The sequence below is a fragment of the Sarcophilus harrisii genome, chromosome 3, assembly GCF_902635505.1.
Source record: "Sarcophilus harrisii chromosome 3, mSarHar1.11, whole genome shotgun sequence".
Classification (NCBI taxonomy): Eukaryota; Metazoa; Chordata; class Mammalia; order Dasyuromorphia; family Dasyuridae; genus Sarcophilus; species Sarcophilus harrisii.
This window is the reverse complement of record NC_045428.1, coordinates 31,270,609-31,289,252: the sequence shown is the minus strand read 5'-3', so window position 1 is coordinate 31,289,252 and position 18,644 is coordinate 31,270,609. Positions and strand designations below refer to the sequence as shown.

Below are 18,644 nucleotides of genomic sequence, written 5' to 3'. Positions count from 1 at the left end.
AATGGAAAAAAGAGCACAAACAGAAGAAAAATGGGAAGGATTTACAACTTATTAAACCATTTTATATATCAAATATAGTGGAAACACCCCACAAGAACTCTAACATGACAGTCCTTAGATGTTTGCAGAGGAAATAAAAATGCCACCAAAGAGAACAAAGACAAGGAAAATAATAATTTCTTCAAAAATACATAATATAAATACATACACACATATGTCCTATATATAAACATATAAATATATATATATATATAATGTGTATATATATATATATGACATTCATGATGGTGATATGATTATGAAAGGGGTAGATAAAGGTAGAAAAGACAATGAGAATAAAATATAAATCATGGGCCTTACAAAAGTAAAAGTGTCTAAGGAAATATTAACTACCAAACTGTATGATTAATCCTTCATCTGGGTAAAATTTTAATGCAGATTATCTGTAGTAACTAGAGAAGAACTTTGATGAGGGTAGTAGTAGGTACAAGGTTTTCATAAATTATATTCATCTGTGAATCAAATCTTTACCACCTTACAATTAACTGATCTGTATAAAAATATGAGGTCCAGTTGTATTAATGTTTTTTCTGATTACAAAAAAAGCAAATAAACATAATAGAACAAAACAGGGCTCTTCTGCAACAAAGAATCCAGATTACTTAAGGTTCTCTTGGAAAGCAGAACAGAACGAATACTGAAATGATATTCTTTAGGAGAGACATAAAACAAGTAAAATGAATGCATACCAAAAGTATTCACCATGATGAGAAAAAAAAACCCAATGCCCAAAGTAAAGTAGAATTTCTGTGGATGGTAAAGACCCCCAGATGCCCCTGCTTGCATATAGCTTTTTTTTTTTTTTTTTTTTTTTTTTTTTTTTTACTACATCAAGTCCAGGATATCACCAAATCTCATGGAAGATATTTGTTATCATTCAAAGAATTGGACCTGTCCATCCACACAGAAAAGACCAAATAAAAAATGTCTTTTGTCCATATTTTAGCATTTGAATAGAATATAAAGATTGTCTAGAAATATGTATATCTGAGATAAACTATTCAAAGGAACACAAACATTTGAACTCAGAGCGGAAAGAGATAGAAATAGGCTGAATTATTTTAGAGAAGTTACAAAGTGCAGCAAAGTCTACAATTTCAATAAATACATATGGATGTTTTCATGTGGTAGTATCTCCAGGTTTGGGGTATGACAGCACAGATTAGCCTATGACCTGGAACACGATCTTTTTGAATGCTTGCAATATTTTCTCCTTGACCTGAGGTTTCTGGGTTTAGTCTATAATATTCCTGGGAGTTTTCATCTTGGAATTTCTTTCAAGAAGTGATTGGTGGATTCTTTCAATTTCTTTTTTACCCTCTAGTTCTAGAATATCAGGACAATTTTTCCTTGACAGTTGCTTGAAAGATGATGTGTAGGTTCTTTTTCTGATCATGGTTTTCAAATAAATGAATAATTTTTAAATGATCTGCCCTGGATCTATTTTCCAGATCAGTTGTTTTGCCAATGAAATTTTTCACAGTTTTCTATTTTTTCATTTTGGTTTTTATTATTTCTTGATTTCTCATAAAGTCACTAACTTCCATTTGCTCAAACCTAAGTTTTTAGGAATTATTTTCCTCAGTGAGCTTTTGTACCACATATGTTATCTGCTGCTCTTGTGGTTTCCAGAATCCAGACACCAGCACCTGTAATTGTTATCTCTTCCTGTGAGTGGATGATGGTGATTCAAGGAGACAGAGAGGCAGTTGCTGTTCTCTGACCTCTCACTGAGAGGCTGTTGCTTTGTCAGACCTCTCTCCTCTTCTCTCTGCCTCCAATTTATTTTCCCAGTCCACAAGCAAGACTTGTGTCAGTCAAGGCTACTTTGTAATGCCTTTAGATATTCACAAGTGTGGAGGCTCTCAGAGAACTGGCCTTCCCCTTACAGTGCACTTAGGCATGATCACTAACATACCACCTTTTCCACTTGGCCAAATTTGCCTTTTAAGTTATTCCTCTCCTCGTCAGCTTTTTGTACTTCCTTTTCCATCACTCTCATTTCTCTTCCCAATTTTTCCTCGAATTCTCTTAATGAATTTTACAAACCTTTTTTTTTTTAACTCTCTCATAATTGGTGACCAATTTATGTTTTTCTTGGAGGCTTTAAATGTAGAAGCTTTAACTTTGTTATCTTCTGAGTATGATTTTTTTTATTATTATAGTAACTTTTTATTGACAGAATCCATGCCAGGGTAATTTTTTTACAACATTATCCCCTGCACTCACTTCTGTTCCGATTTTTCCCTCCCACCCTCCACCCCTTCCCCTAGATGGCAAGCAGTCCTATATATGTTGAATATGTCCTAGTATATCCTAGATACAATGTATGTGTGCAGATCCAAACAGTTTTCTTGTTGCACAGGGAGAATTGGATTCAGAAGGTAGAAATAACGCAGGAAGAAAAACAAAAATGCAAACAGTTTGCATTCATTTCCCAGTGTTTTTTCTTTGGGTGTAGCTGCTTCTGTCCATCATTGATCAATTGAAAATGAATTAGGTCTCTTTGTCAAAGAAATCCACTTCCATCAGATTACATCTTCATACAGTATCGTTGTTGACGTATATAATGATCTCTTGGTTCTGCTCATTTCACTTAGCATCAGTTCATGTAATTCTCTCCAAGCTTCTCTGTATTCATCTTGCTGGTCATTTCTTACAGAACAATAATATTCCATAACATTCATATACCACAATTTACCCAACCATTCTCCAATTGATGGGCATCCACTCAGTTTCCAGCTTCTAGACACTACAAACAGGGCTGCCACAAACATTTTGGCACATACTGGTCCCTTTCCCTTCTTTAGTATCGACTTGGGGTATAAGCCCAGTAGAAACACTGCTGGATCAAAGGGTATGCACAGTATCAAAAGTCTGATAACTTTTTGGGCATAATTCCAGATTGCTCTCCAGAATGGTTGGATTCGTTCACAACTCCACCAACAATGTATCAGTGTCCCAGTTTTCCTGCATCCCCTCCAACAATCATCATTATTTTTTCCTGTCATCTTGGCCAATCTGACAGGTGTGTAGTGGTCTGAGTATGTGTTTTGATCTTTCTCATTACCATTGTAACTTTATATGGTCAGAATATTTTTTTTGGTTATTTGCTCATTTTCCCATTTCTTGAAAGCCTATTACTTGACTTCTAACTTGTTAGAGTTCTGTTTCTAGGGCAAAGAATGTAACATTTCAGGGTTCAGGGGTTTTCTGCAGCTGTTTTCAGGAATCGTTCTAAGGCCTGTAAGTTGTCAGTTCTTCCAAGGTGGGAAGTGTGTTTACTACTCTTCTGGCCTATGCTCTGGTCTATGAGTGACCAGAAGCACTTTTCTGCCCTGTAACTATGAGGAGGGTCCCTGATCCACTCTGACTGTAAGATATGGTCTCCTAGTTTTCTTCCTCATCTTGTGACTGTGAAACAGGACAGCCTTCCAGATATGAATGGGCAAAACAACAGAATCCTGATTCGCTGCTAGCAAAGAGAACCCTGTAACATCCTTCTTATAAGTTGTTTGACCCTTTACCAGTCTATAGGCTGAGATCTCCAGAATTGCTGCTTCTGCTGCTGCTGCACCTGCCATCACTGCTGCCAGTTAAATGACTCCCAAGACCTACTATGGGTTTTCTGGAGCCCAGGCTGTGCTGGCATATCCAGGACCAGGATTGTACCACATTCCTACCCTTCTGCAACAGACCTTTCCTGCCAACCTTATAAGTTGTCTTCAACTGGAAAATGTTTCACTCAGTCTTTTGTGGGATTTTGATGTTCCAAAATTTGTTTAGAGTTATTATTTAAAAGTATTTGTAGAGGTTTAGGGGAGAATTTGCACAAGTCCCTGCCTTTAACATCTTTGCTGTGTCCCTAGATTTTTTCTACAACAAAAAGCACTATACATAATATGCACCTAATATTATTAATGAGATAAATATTTTAAGATCTTTATTCTGAGAAGTCAAATACTTGCTAGAATTCATTACTTTGTTCTTACAAATTGTAATGGGTGTTTTCATGTGGTAATATCAAACATATTATTGTTAATTGATATTCAAATAAAGAACACAAACATTGTGATGGAGAGATTAGCACAATATCTGATATATTTTTCACATTAATAACATGATTTGCATAAATCAGAATGAAAATCAATAAAATATTTGGCAAGAAACAACACTGCATGAGGGAATGTATCAAGTGCAATTTTACATTAAGAAATTAGGACATAACTGAAAGAGTCTATATATAGAGACATATATGTATGTATACACACACGTGTGTGTGTGTGTGTGTGTGTGTGTGTGTGTGTCTTGGCCAGAAAGGTTATTTTTGACACAGAGTGATTCTCTTCAAGGAGAGGACAGGAGAATTTTACAATTTTTAGAACTATGAGATATTTTATAATCACCTATTTTTATAAAATTAAATACATTAAAGTTAATTTTGAATCATTCAGAGCAATAGATATAATTTTATGAAAGATGAATGAAATCCACACATAATCCAAAAACCATTTATTTTGATATTCTTCCCCAGGCAATATTTTTTTTTTTTTATTTAATAGCCTTTAATTTACAGGATATATACATGGGTAACTTTACAGCATTAACAATTGCCAAACCTCTTGTTCCAATTTTTCACCTCTTACCCCCCCCACCCCCTCCCCTAAATGGCAGGATGACCAGTAGATGTTAAATATATTAAAATATAACTTAGATACACAATAAGTATACATGACCAAAACATTATTTTGCTGTACAAAAAGAATCAGACTCTGAATTATTGTACAATTAGCTTGTGAAGGAAATCAAAGATGCAGGTGTGCATAAATATAGGGACTGGGAATTCAATGTAATGGTTTTTAGTCATCTCCCAGAGTTCTTTTTCTGGGTATAGCTAGTTCAGTTCATTACTGCTCCATTAGAAATGATTTGGTTGATCTCGTTGCTGAGGATGGCCTGATCCATCAGAACTGGTCATCATCTAGTATTGTTGTTGAAGTATATAATGATCTCCTGGTCCTGCTCATTTCACTCAGCATCAGTTCGTGTAAGTCTCTCCAGGCCTTTCTGAAATCATCCTGTTGGTCATTTCTTACAGAACAGTAATATTCCATAATTTTCATATACCACAATTTATTCAGCCATTCTCCAACTGATGGACATCCATTCAGTTTCCAGTTTCTAGCCACTACAAAAAGGGCTGCCACAAACATTCGTGCACATACAGGTCCCTTTCCCTTCTTTATAATCTCTTTGGGATATAATCCCAGTAGTAACACTGCTGGATCAAAGGGTATGCACAGTTTGATAACTTTTTGAGCATAGTTCCAAACTACTCTCCAAAATGGTTGGATTCGTTCACAACTCCACCAACAATGCATCAATGTCCCAGTTTTCCCGCATCCCCTCCAACAATCATCATTATTTTTTCCTGTCATCTTAGCCAATCTGACAGGTGTGTAGTGGTATCTTAGAGTTGTCTTAATTTGCATTTCTCTGATTAATAATGACTTGGAGCATCTTTTCATATGACTAGAAATAGTTTCAATTTCTTCATCTGAGAATTGTCTGTTCATATCCTTTGACCATTTTTCAATTGGAGAATGGCTTGATTTTTTATAAATTAGAGTTAATTCTCTATATATTTTGGAAATGAGGCCTTTATCAGAACCTTTGACTGTAAAAATATTTTCCCAGTTTATTGCTTCCCTTCTAATCTTGTCTGCATTAGTTTTGTTTGTACAAAAACTTTTCAGTTTGGTATAATCGAAATTTTCTATTTTGTGATCAGTAATGATCTCTAGTTCTGCTTTGGTCATAAAGACCTTCCCCTTCCACAGGTCTGAGAGGTAAACTATCATGTGTTCCTCTAATTTATTAATAATTTCATTCTTTATGCCTAGGTCATGAACCCATTTTGACCTTATCTTGGTGTACGGCGTTAAGTATGGATCAATGCCTAGTTTCTGCCATATTAGTTTCCAATTTTCCCAGCAATTTTTATCAAACAGTAAGTTCTTATCCCAAAAGCTGGGATCTTTGGGTTTGTCAAAGACTAGGTTGCTATATTTGTTGACTGTTTTATCCCTTGAACCTAATCTATTCCACTGATCAACTAATCTATTCCTTAGCCAATACCAAATAGTTTTGGTAACTGCTGCTCTATAATATAATTTTAGATCTGGTACAGCTAAGCCACCATCATTTGATTTTTTTTTCATTAATTCCCTTGAAATTCTTGACCTTTTGTTTTTCCATATGAACTTTGTTGTTATTTTTTCTAGGTCATTAAAATAGTTTTTTGGGAGTCTGATTGGTATAGCGCTAAATAAATAGATTAGTTTAGGTAATATTGTCATCTTTATTATATTTGCTCGCCCTATCCAAGAGCATTTAATATTTTTCCAATTGGTTAGATCAGACTTAATTTGTGTGAAAAGTGGTCTGTAATTTTGCTCATAAAGTTTCTGATTTTCCCTTGGCAGATAGATTCCTAAATATTTTATATTATCAGTAGTTACTTTAAATGGAATTTCTCTTTGTAACTCTGACTGTTGGATTTTGTTAGTGATATATAAGAGCTGATGACTTATGTGGGTTTATTTTATAACCAGCAACTTTGCTAAAGTTGTGGATTATTTCTAATAACTTTTTAGCAGAATCTCTGGGGTTCTCCAAGTATACCATCATGTCATCGGCAAAGAGTGATAATTTGGCTTCCTCATTGCCTATTCTTATTCCTTTAATCTCTTTCTCAGCTCTTATTGCTATAGCTAGCGTTTCTAATACAATATTAAATAGTAACGGTGATAGTGGGCAACCTTGTTTCACTCCAGATCTTATTGGGAATGGTTGCAGTTTGTCTCCATTACATATGATGCTTACTGATGGTTTTAAATAGATGCTGCTGATTATTTTAAGGAAAAGTCCATTTATTCCTATACTCTCAAGTGTTTTTAATAGGAATGGATGTTGGATTTTATCAAATGCTTTTTCTGCATCTATTGAGATGATCATATGGTTTTTGTTAATTTGGTTATTGACATGGCCAATTATATTGATAGTTTTCCTAATATTGAACCAGCCCTGCATTCCTGGTATAAATCCTACTTGATCATAGTGTATTATCTTGCCCAGGCAATATTTTGCCAAAACTCTTAACAGAAGTTTCATACTGTTTTCCCCTCTCCATCTTTTCTTGAAGCTTTGAGCTAATAATGCTAAAAGGCAACGAAATCATCATAAAAATAGGAAGAATAGAAGGAGCATAGAAGGAACAATCTTTCATGCCTATACCTGGCGGTAAATTCTTAAATAAACAAGGAATACAATAGATTAGAAAAGATATAATTAATAATTTCAAAAACTTAAAACATTTGTACAAACAAAAGCTATACAACTAGAATAAAATGACAAACTTAAGTAGGAAATTATTTGTTTCAAATATATTTCTTGTAATCTAATATCCAAGACATGTAGAGAATTAACTCAAACATATAAAACTAAGCTATCTCTTAGTAGCAAAGTATTCAAAGGATATAAAAAAAAACAGTGTTGAAAAGCATTGAAAATTATTATCAGCTCTTTGAAAAACTTCCCTGAATCATTAATAAAAAGATAAATGTACATTTAAACAATCCTGAGATTTTATTTCATAATATATGAAGTACTAGAGATGATAAAAGATGGAAACAGTCAACTTTGTAATTAGGAACAATCAATGCTAGAGAGTATGGGGAAGATTATCACATGATTATATTGTTTCAGCATTGAATTGGTCCAAATATTCTGGAAAATAATTTGAGATATTCTACAATTGTTTATACACTTTAATGTGGTAATCCCATGACAAGACATTTATTCCTAAGAAGTCAAAGATAAGAGGGAGGAAAGACCTCAAATAAAGCAAAACTTTAAAGGCAAAACTTTTTATAACAGCTGTTATGAGCCAAAACTTGAAACAAGGTGATAACTCAATGGAATTGATAGAAACAATGCTTAAGTTAACACCTTTGAGAGTTCACACATTAACTAACACATTAGTTCACACATTTGGAAGATTTCAGGGTTCAGTATGAGATATCCAAATTCACACCTCCCATAACCCCACTCTCAGAGGAGTAGTCAATCTTTGAGTTTACACCTCTAACAGAGCATAAAAAGAACTTCAGTCAGTCAGTCAGTTCGGAAGATTGCCAGGAGTCGGAGTTGAGCTAGAGGCAGAAGCTGGCAGAGGCAAAAGACTAGCAACAAGAGCTCTCGGAACCAAGAGACAATAAAAGACTATACTTATGTCCCTGGCTGCATTTGAGGTGATTATTACTTGGAACTGAAACGAAGGCTACCTCCAGAAACCTCCCCAAGAAACCTGCTTCCAGAGAACCATTATATATTTTAGAAAAGAAGAACACCACAAACAACAAAAAATGGAAACAAACTAGTTTAGGGAACAAATAAACAGACTGTGACATTCAAATGTCATGGAGTATTATGGGGATATAATCCAATATGAGAAATTCATAATAATAGCAACCATAAGAAACTCAGAAAAGGTGGAAAGACTTGTCAGAATGGGATAGGTAGGTAGAGGAATGGGTAGAGTGCTGGGCCTGGAATTAGGCAGATTTAGCTTCCTGAATTGAAATCTGGCCTCAGACATTTACTAGCTGTGTGACTGTGGGCAAGTCACTCAACTTATAAGACATATATATATAATAACTTATAAAAAGTAATGTTATAAAAGCAGAAGCAAAAGAAAAATAATAATGTAGAATATCTTACTATATAATAAGAACAAGAATAATGTAAATGAAAATAACAATAAAAAGCAGTTGTTCTTTGATAGGAGAAGACCCAAGGAAGAAAATTAGCATTTATGTAACATTTACCTGTGCTTTACATGTATTAGCCCACTTAATCCTTACAACAGTCCCAGAAAGAAGATACTATTTTTATGCCCATTTTAAAGTTGAAAAAACTAAGGCAAATAGAGGGTAAATGACTGATTTAAAGTCACACAAATAGTGAGTGCCAGGTCTTCCTGACTCCAAACCCAGTGCTGTATCTTCTGAGCTATGTATTATTATGAACAATTTTGACTAATGGTGGATGGAGGTTTGGACGGCAGTTTATTTTTTATTCTACTTCTGTTATCTTGCATTTCTTTATATTCACTTTTAAGATGAGTAAAAATCCTAAGACAGTGGTAATGAGAGCCCATTGATTATAGCAAGACCTCCCTCCAAATCGATTTTGCCAGATACATCCTTCCCTAATCAATTCCAGTCTTCAATCCTCCCAACATATGGCACTTTCTTGATTATTTGATCATAACTAAAGTTTCTCAGAAAATTGTAAGTTTCCACCTATTTGAATAACAATTTTCTTTCCCTCTCCATTGATACCAACTTTTCAAACTTTCTTTTTGGTAACCCACTTATATATAATTCAGTTTTACAAACAGGGTAAACACATAACAAATGTCTGGTGAGTGAAGCATTACAATTGCAGAAAAATTTTTTTGGTTATATTTTGTCAATCAGTCAGCAAATATTTATAATGTGTCAAGAACTATGCTAAATAAGTGCTTACAAAATGGTTAGAAAAAGCCATACAAGGGCACTCTCGAGGTCTTTTTTAAAAACTTTAAAATTGATTGTATGATATGGAAGACACTAGCACAGGACTACCCAGCATGGTGTGCCCTGGTCAGAGAAGGTGATGTCTTCTATGAATAAAGCAGCATTAAATTAGCTCAAAAGAAATTCAAAATGTTTGCACATTAAAGAAGCCACTCCAAATGTTCATAGGAACTATATGTGGCAGAGCATTCTAAGCTCATGTTAATCTGACCAGACACAGTCGGACACTAGTGATGGTCCTTTGGTTCCTTTTTTTTTTATCCTTTTTAAGAAAAAGGATAACCTCCATTAACAATAACTAATTATTATGTAAGGCACCTCATGGTGCCCATCCTCAAGGATCTTCCAATTTAATAGAAATTCAACACAGAAATAACTAAATGCATAAAAGAGAAAGAATATAGATGAAGGATAATCTTAGGCTCTGAAGGATTAATTTCTGGAGGGCACCATGAAGAGGGAGAGAAATGGAACAGGAAAAGACCTCTTGGAGAAGTTGGATTATTAGGCAAGTCTTGAAAGCAACTTTTAATTTTAAGATATGGCTTTGAAGAGGGAGAAAGTTCCAGGCTTTGGGCAAAGGTGGGGCATAAGTACAGAGGCAAGAAATAGGAGATAAGAAACAAAAGTACCACACTCAAGGAAAAGCAAATCAGACTAGTGTAGTACCAAAAGGCTGATCTTAGAAGTAACAGTGAACAATGGAGTTAACTGAATCCTTAAGGTATATAGAGAGGGTGATGATTAAAGTTTTCTAACTTTGTATTTACACAACCAGGCTGTGTCTTTATGCTATAGGGCCACTTAGAAATCTGATTTGAGTTCTTTCTGTACCTTTCAGTTTGTCCCTAGGACAATTCCAGGTTGTCCTGACCAAATTGCCAATCTGTAAGTCTAGTAAAGTCTAGTTATCTGATCCTCTCAAAGCATAAAAATCTTTATCTAATATGATCTCTTGTATACCTCCAACTTCTAGCTTTCTTGTCATTCTATTCTTTTTAAAGGGATTCACATTGTCAAGTCAAATCACTTGCACCAAGATTTCCCTTCATGTTTTGGTCCTCTAAAAATTAAATCCCTAATAAAAACATGGCCAATGCCATTACACTGGTGGACTAAGTGGAAGCCCAATCAAGTTAAATTCTCTGCTGGGACTACTGCAATAGCTTCCTAACTACTTCCATCCTTTCTCCTTTCTAATCCATCACCTACGTGGCTGCCAAAATGATAATCTTAAAATGCAGTTTTAATCATATCATTTCTCTACTTAAGAACCTTTGATGGCTCCCTATTGCCTCTAGGATAAAATAAAAACTAATAAGCTTAGCATCTAAAATCCTTAAAGGCTAGGTTTCAACTTACCTCTTCAGATGTAGTTTTTACATTGTTTTCCTTCACACATACAATATTCTAGCCAGAATTTGCCTATTAGTTACTAGTGAGACCTGATTTTACTGTCCTATTATCATGCCTTTGCAAGAGCTATCCTCCATATCTGCAATGCTCTCTCTCTTCTCTACTTCTTAGTGTCCCAAACTTTCTTCAAGGCTTCACTGAGGTTCCAGTAATTGTTCATTCTATCCCTCAATTCAAATTATCTTGTATTTATTAATCTGCATATATACTTAAAACAGAATAGGAAATCCTTAAAGGCTGTTTGTATCCTTATATACATTATAGCATTACTCATAGCACCTTGCTTATACTATATATTCAATAAATGTTTGTTGAATTGAATATGGTAAATTATGGGTATGGTGAACTTTCAAGTTGTAAAATTGAATTATAATCCTTATATGGTTTTGCAAAGCTTAAAATTTCCCTTGAATCATTTTGTAAACATATATCAAAGATGTATGCTCACAAAAGTTAGTGAATGACATTTAATTTCAGAATCCACTCCTATACCTTGAAGTGATTCATAGTAAATTTCAAGATCACAGTTTAGATTTCAAATTGGGAAGATGCTCTGAGCTCATGTAGCTTATAACTTCCATTTACAAGATGTGTAAACTGAGAGTCACAAAAGAGAAAGATCACAAAAGTAATAACTACCAGAAGGAGTTATTTGAACCCAGCTCCTTTTCTACTGCTTGAAACCAAGGCAATGATCTCTGAGGTCTCTTACACCTCTAGCACTACAATCTTATACCAAAAAAATTAAAGATTAACCTAGTTTCATTGATTTGTGTTACTATGTTTGTATATAATTACATTTGAGGGCAAGTAGATCCTTTGTTTTAATTTTAAGAAGGGCAATTCTCATTTAAAGATCCTGAATTTCTCTTTTCATGTTCTTTCCTTAGCCTAGGAATGGGGAAGATCTGGCCCTGTGATTTCATCTTGCAAAAGAGGAAATTTCCTTTTATCAAGGCTGATTGTCACATTTTCTGAAACCTTTAATCTTACAGAGCAACCAAGGACACAGAGAAATTTTGTGACTTTTCAAGACTCATACGTGTCATTGGGAGGGCTTGAACCTAGGTCTTCCCAGATTCCACTGTGAACCCTCTAACCACTAGTCCATCATAAATCTTTTGTGTCTTTCATGGATGATAAAATTGCTGACGCTCAAAATATTACAGGGACTCCTACGTTTGTGTGCTTAAGTTGTTGCCTAGGCTGAAGATGCCTTTTGTGCTTCCTGTTCGCAGATAACAGTAAAAATGTTTCCGGGGTTATTAGGAGCAATTCAATTTAGGTAGGGTGTCCCCTTGCCAAATGACTTCCAAGGCATCCATTCATAGAAGTAGGGAGTCTGCCACCTCATTAAGGGCAACACTGTGTTATTAGCCTGTTGGCACCCACCCAGCTGTGTGAAACTAGCAAGCATGTCTTCCTGGGCAGGAAAAAAAATGATTCTAAGAAGCTGACTAAAGTATATTTCTATGGGGAAATGAACAGGGAAAGGAAGTTTTAAAATAGGCCAGAAATGATTGCCCAGTGAAGAATGAAAAGGGCTGCATCTCTTTATGACAATTTTTGGGAAACACCTTGTACAGCTCTAACTAGCTTACCTTGTTTACAGATAGCCATCTGGAGGATAGTATGGGCAAAGGAGGAATGCTTTGCATCATTACAAAAAAAAAAAAAAAAAAAAAAAAGAAAGGAAGGAAGGAAGGAAGGAAGGAAGGAAGGAAGGAAGGAAGGAAGGAAGGAAGGAAGGAAGGAAGGAAGGAAGGAAGAAAAAGAAGAAAAAGCATCATTTTCAGAATCATACAACATTAAACCAGAGAGGGAATTCAGAGAACTTCAAATCCAACTCAGAAATTTGTGATATGACAGTTTCCCACATCATCTTCCCTTCCTTTTAGGGTTCCATGGGGGCCCTGAAGTTCAAAACAAAAGAAAGTTGCTTCTTTCAGCAAATCAAAATATTCAGTGTTTTAATAGCTATCAGCTGCATGGAGCTAATCTATTTTTTTTTAAACCCAATGGCCAATCATCTCAAGAAAGTAAAAAAATAATGCTCTTTTTGAGATCTTCTAATATCACCCTGGGATTGTTCAGATATTCCAGATCCAAACTAATTATCAAAAGCAGATTCTTTGCCTTCCCTTTTATGACTTAATAAAACAGAGTACAAGAATAGAGAGAAAAGGTTAGAAGTTCTCTGGTGGGGTGGAGTCCATTGATCAAAATAAAAAAAAATTATCAAAGGAGACTTCTGAGAATAGGTGTCATTTCAATCATTATATTTTTATTTGGATCATTTAGCATAATTTGTGGCACATAGTAAGCATTTAATACAAGCTTACTGACTAAACAAGGAAAGAATTGAGTAGATCTAAGACTACTAGAATGGGCCAATTTCCATATTATCTAAGACATTTTCTCCTTCTGAAAGTTTCCTTGCACTTGACTGTGGGCTGACTCTAAAACAGATGCATTTACTCCATTAAGATGCCCTGCCCTTTGTGAAATAAGCAGCCAGTCTCGGAGATGTACTGTTTCTATTAGGACTTACAGGCTAATACTATCTAATTATTCATGATGTACTATCCATCATACTGCAAGATTTCTCAGCTGACAGAGGATGAAGACAACTTGTTTATTTCATCTGGAACAAATAACAGACTAGAATGAGTATGCTAAAGTAGGCACAAACTGTATTGTGAGAGGAAAGAAAGTGACTAAGATTCTAAAAAAGCTAAGTGAATAGATGAATAGGCATAGTAACAAAGACCAAAACTAAAGCTAAATGTGAAGACCGAGTTACCACCCTGGATATCTTAGAATGAGCCAGAGTCAGGATAAGCAAAAGTCCTTGGTCTTTATTCTTGGTATTTAGAGGTAGAAGTGAATTGGATGGATACAGGATCTCCATGACCTCTCATCTTTGTCTCCTACCCAAAAAGTGACTCTGGCTAGTCTTACTCCACCCCCTAGTCCCTCCTACAATTCTCTGGGTACACCAGTTATTGAGCCAGCACAGAATAGTAGGATAGGGCCATTTTCCAAGCATATGTTAATAGAGTATTGTCCAATTGGTAATTAGACTTAAGAGTTCAGTTGTCTGACCTAAGTGCATCAGCTCAAGAGTTTCAACCTTGTACAGCTACATACATATAAATGTGTGCAGACATGTATATGCACTCATATTATCTTCATATGTGTATATATATATATATATATATATATATATATATAGTATCTGCCTCAAAGATAAGAAAATATGTCAGTGGATTCACTTTCTCATCTTATAAACTCGAACAAAACAAGTAAGATTCTCATGATCAAATTTTAGGGGATGCTACTATAGGATAGTATTTTTAAAAGCCAAATATGTTCAAACTTTTCATCCCTAATGATCGCTTCTCTGGTTGCCTTTAAATACTGTGGATTTCACTTTGAATTTTCCATTCCATTCTCTATGGACAGGACCCTGATTTTCATAAAATTTCCTTTGGACCTATATGTACAAAAATATTTGTAGCAGCAAAAAAAAAAAAAAAAAATGGAAATTGAGGGGATGCCCTTCAATTAGGGAATGCTGAATAAATTCTGGTATGTGATTGTCATGGAATATTATTTCTATGGGAAATGATGAGCAGGATGCTCACAGAAAAACACCTCCAAAGTCCTCAATGAACTCAAATGAAATGTGCTGTATACAAAATAATAACAATGTTTCAGGATGACCTGCTGTGAAATGACTGTTATTCTCAGAAGTACAATGATCCACAACTACTCCGAAGAACTTATTTAAAAACCTGTCCATACCTAGAGAAGAAACTGAGAGTGTCTGAATACAGATTGTTGCATTCTCTCCCTCCCTCCCTTCCTCCCTCCCTCTCCTTCTCTTCCTCCCTCTCTCTCTCCCTCTCTCCCTACCTTCCTCTCCTTCGCTCCCTCTCCCTTCCCCTCTCCCTCCCTCCCTTCCTCCCTCCCCTCCTCTCTCTCTCTCTCTCTCTCTCTCTCTCTCTCTCTGTTGATTTTTCTTAAGGATTTTTAAAAATTTATTTTGTGGAAATGCTTTGCATAACTTTATATGTGATTTCTTAATGGAAGCTGGAGGTAGGGATAAGGGAGAGAATCAGGAACTTAGAAGTTTAATTTTTTTTATTTAAATGACCAGGAAAATATTAAATTATTTTCTTAAAAAAAAAAGAAAATAATTCCTTAAAAACAGAATTGGGCAAATGAAAGATAATGACATCATTATGTGTGTGTGTGTGTGTGTGTGTGTGTGTGTGTAAACAAAGTCAAAAGAATTAAAAAGAAAAAGAAAATGTGCAATATCTTATCAGAAAAACAACTAACCAGGAAAATAAAACAAGGAGAGATAATTTAAAAGATATTGATTACTTGAAAACCTTGATTAAATAAAGAGCTTAAATGTCATATTTTAAGAAATCATTATTAATGAAAACTGCTCTAATATGTTAGAACCAGAGGGTAAAATAGGTAATAAGATAATCCACTAATCAGCACCTGAAAGACATCCCCAAGAAAACTCCAAGACATATTATAATCAAATCCCATAGCTTTCAGGTAAAGGAGAAATTCAATCAGCCAGAGAGAAATCATTCAACTACTATGGAGTCACAGTTGGAGTCCCACAAGATTTAGCAGCTACCACATTAAAGAAATGGAGGGCTTGGAGTACAATGTCCTTTGTTCTTGAAGAGGATTGTGAAATCATAAAGATGATGTCATGACTTGCAAATGAATTAAATTTAAGGGAGAGGAGGCTGTACAAAGTCACAAGCCTCACTCTTTCCTGTAGAGTCATCTAGGTCCAATGGTAAAATATAGATGAAGATGAGTGGTGATGCCCCTAGATGTTGTGTAATACTTTAGTCTTTTGAATCTATGCTCTTTCCCAGGTCTCAATTTCACTGAAGCAGCAACCAATCAGTGGTTAAAGCTAGGGAAGAACTGAGGGAAAGATAGTCCGAGAAACAAGCAAGCAAGCAAACAAACAAACAAAACAAAATCAAGCTGGGAGTTTAATATTTTCAGGTTTTCTAACCAACACATTGCTATTCACACTCATTTTGAGCCATCAGAGGCCCAGTAATGACCAAGTGAGACTTGGATTGGGACATATTGGTAGCCAATTAATAAGAGCCAGATGATTGGGATTTAAGGCATGATCTTAAAAAAAAAATAAATCTAGCCCAAAATCAGAATGTAGAGAATTTGGGATATGATATTACAGTAGGCAAGAGCTGGGATTACAACCAAGAATATCTACTCCAGAAATACTAAGTATAATCTTTCAGGGGAAATGAATATTTAATGAAATATGGCACACTCAAGTATTCTTGATGAAAAAGACCAGAGCTGAATAGAAAATTTGTCTTCAAATAAGGCATAAAAAGTTAAACACAAAAGAGAAATCATAAGAGAATCAATAAATTTAAATGTTTTACCTTTCTATATGTGAAAATAATACATGTAACTTCCAAGAACTATTATTTTAACAGTTAGAAGGAATGTACATAGAAAGATGGCATGAGAGAAATATGGCAAAGAGAGAGAGAAAGAGAAAGAGAGAGGAGAGAGGGGTGTGAGAGAGAGAGGGAGAGAGAGAATTATGTTGGGATGATTTTATTTAATGAATAGGTGAGAAAGAAGGATGTTCTGGGATGAGAAAGAAGAAAGGAGAAGCATGAATAGAAAAGTTTTTACATGAGGAGGGAAATGATGGAGGGGATGGGCAATGCTTAAACCTTACCTATATTTAAATTGGTTCAAAGGGAGAAAGTATATAATTAGATATAGATAGATAGATATACATACAAACATAAATAGTGGTCAGAGGCAATTCCTATTTCAGTTTCTAAAACTTTAGCTAGTGCTAACTAAGTCTCATATTTAATTCAGTTCTCACCAATTTTACTACTCATGGTTTCTACGGGTATCTAAACAGAAAAAGGAAATTATGTACATCTATCAGATCTTCACTTTGCTATCATTCACTTCATGACCAGCCTCCTGGATAGCATTGTCTTAATGAGGGAACCACTGATAGAGGTTTTCTGAATTTTCTAATGTAAACTAATATATCTATATCAGCAGAACAAGGCTTCTCCTGTGACCATTTGTGTAACTGGGTATATAATAATTGAAAGAAAATTCTGTGCAGTCTAGGAAAATAATATGAGGAACATGCACTGATGATGGGAGTCCCCTAAAATACACTCTGTAGACAAAGGATAGTATATTAAAGAATTGTTAAAATTACTCCCTTTCTGAGATTAGAATCAAGGGCAATCAGTAAATAAATCAACATATTTATTGAGCACCTAATGAGCAAAATATCATACTAAATGTTGCATAAGACTAAAAATAAATATAAGATATAATCCCTGTCTTTGTGGATTTAAAATCTACACATCTGAAACGTAAATAATGATATATTTTGTCCTTCAATGAATACACAAATTCTTCAGTATAGGGACTCACTCCAATAGTACAGATTACAATCCTCCCATAAATTATTACCTTATTCATCGTGTTTACATGTCTTTTCATAAATCTTCCAAAGATAAACTACTCAATTCACTTAAAGCTTCTTATTCTAGTTCTTTTAATATATGTTAACCAGTGCAATATTAAGACTATCCATATCTATTTATGTTCCCATGACCTACCCACAACTGTTTCAGTCAAATCCATGATGGGTTTTATAGATAGATTTCTACCATGCAAGATATCATGGGCAATAATCTTTATTCCCACTATGCATCCTCTAAGTCTTCTTTGCCCTGAAATTGTGATTATTTGATGATAGAGATTCCTGCACAATAATATAATATGTCCAATAATATAATATTGAATATAAATGAAGACACTGGGCAACTTTGTTTCAATCCTGCTCTTACTGGAAATGGTTCTGGTTTGTTCCCATTACATATGATGCTTTCTTATGGTTTTAAATAGATGCTACTGATCAGTTTAAGGAAAAATCCATTTATTCCTATACTCTCTAGTGTTTTTAATAGGAATGAGTGTTGGATTTTATCAAATGCTTTTTCTGCATCTATTGAGATAATCATATGATTTTTGTTAGTTTGGTTATTGATATAGACAATTACACTAATAGTTTTCCTAATATTGAACCAGCCCTGCATTCCTGGTAGAAATATTACTTGGTCATAGTGTATTATCCTGGGGAAGACATTATGTAATTTATTTGCTACTATTTTATTTAATATTTTTGCATCAATATTCATTAGGGAAATTGGTATATAATTTTCTTTCTGTTGTAAACTTACCTGGTTTAGGTATCAATATCATAATTGTGTCATAAAAGGAATTTGTTGGACTCCTTTTTCCCCTATTTTTTTTTTCTAATAGTTTGTACAGTATTAGAATTAATTGTTCTTTAAATGTTTGGAAGAATTCACATGTACATCCATCTGGTCCTGGAGATTTTTTCTTAGGGAATTGATTAATAATTTTTTCTATTTCTTTTTTCTAAAATAAGACTAT

The 18,644-nt window shown here is 34.6% G+C and overlaps 1 protein-coding gene and 1 long non-coding RNA gene across 2 annotated transcripts in view; one reads left to right on the top strand and one right to left on the bottom strand.

Annotated features, from left to right (window-relative positions):
- Window positions 1–12,514, top strand: part of LOC116422967 — a 118,572-nt gene extending 106,058 nt beyond the window's left edge. The window contains exon 3 of the long non-coding RNA XR_004233456.1: window positions 12,008–12,514. This is a non-coding gene — a long non-coding RNA (uncharacterized LOC116422967). The remainder of the gene's footprint in view (window positions 1–12,007) is intronic.
- Window positions 1–18,644, bottom strand: part of NLGN1 (neuroligin 1) — a 1,046,258-nt gene that overhangs the window by 954,192 nt on the left and 73,422 nt on the right. The window lies entirely within an intron of this gene.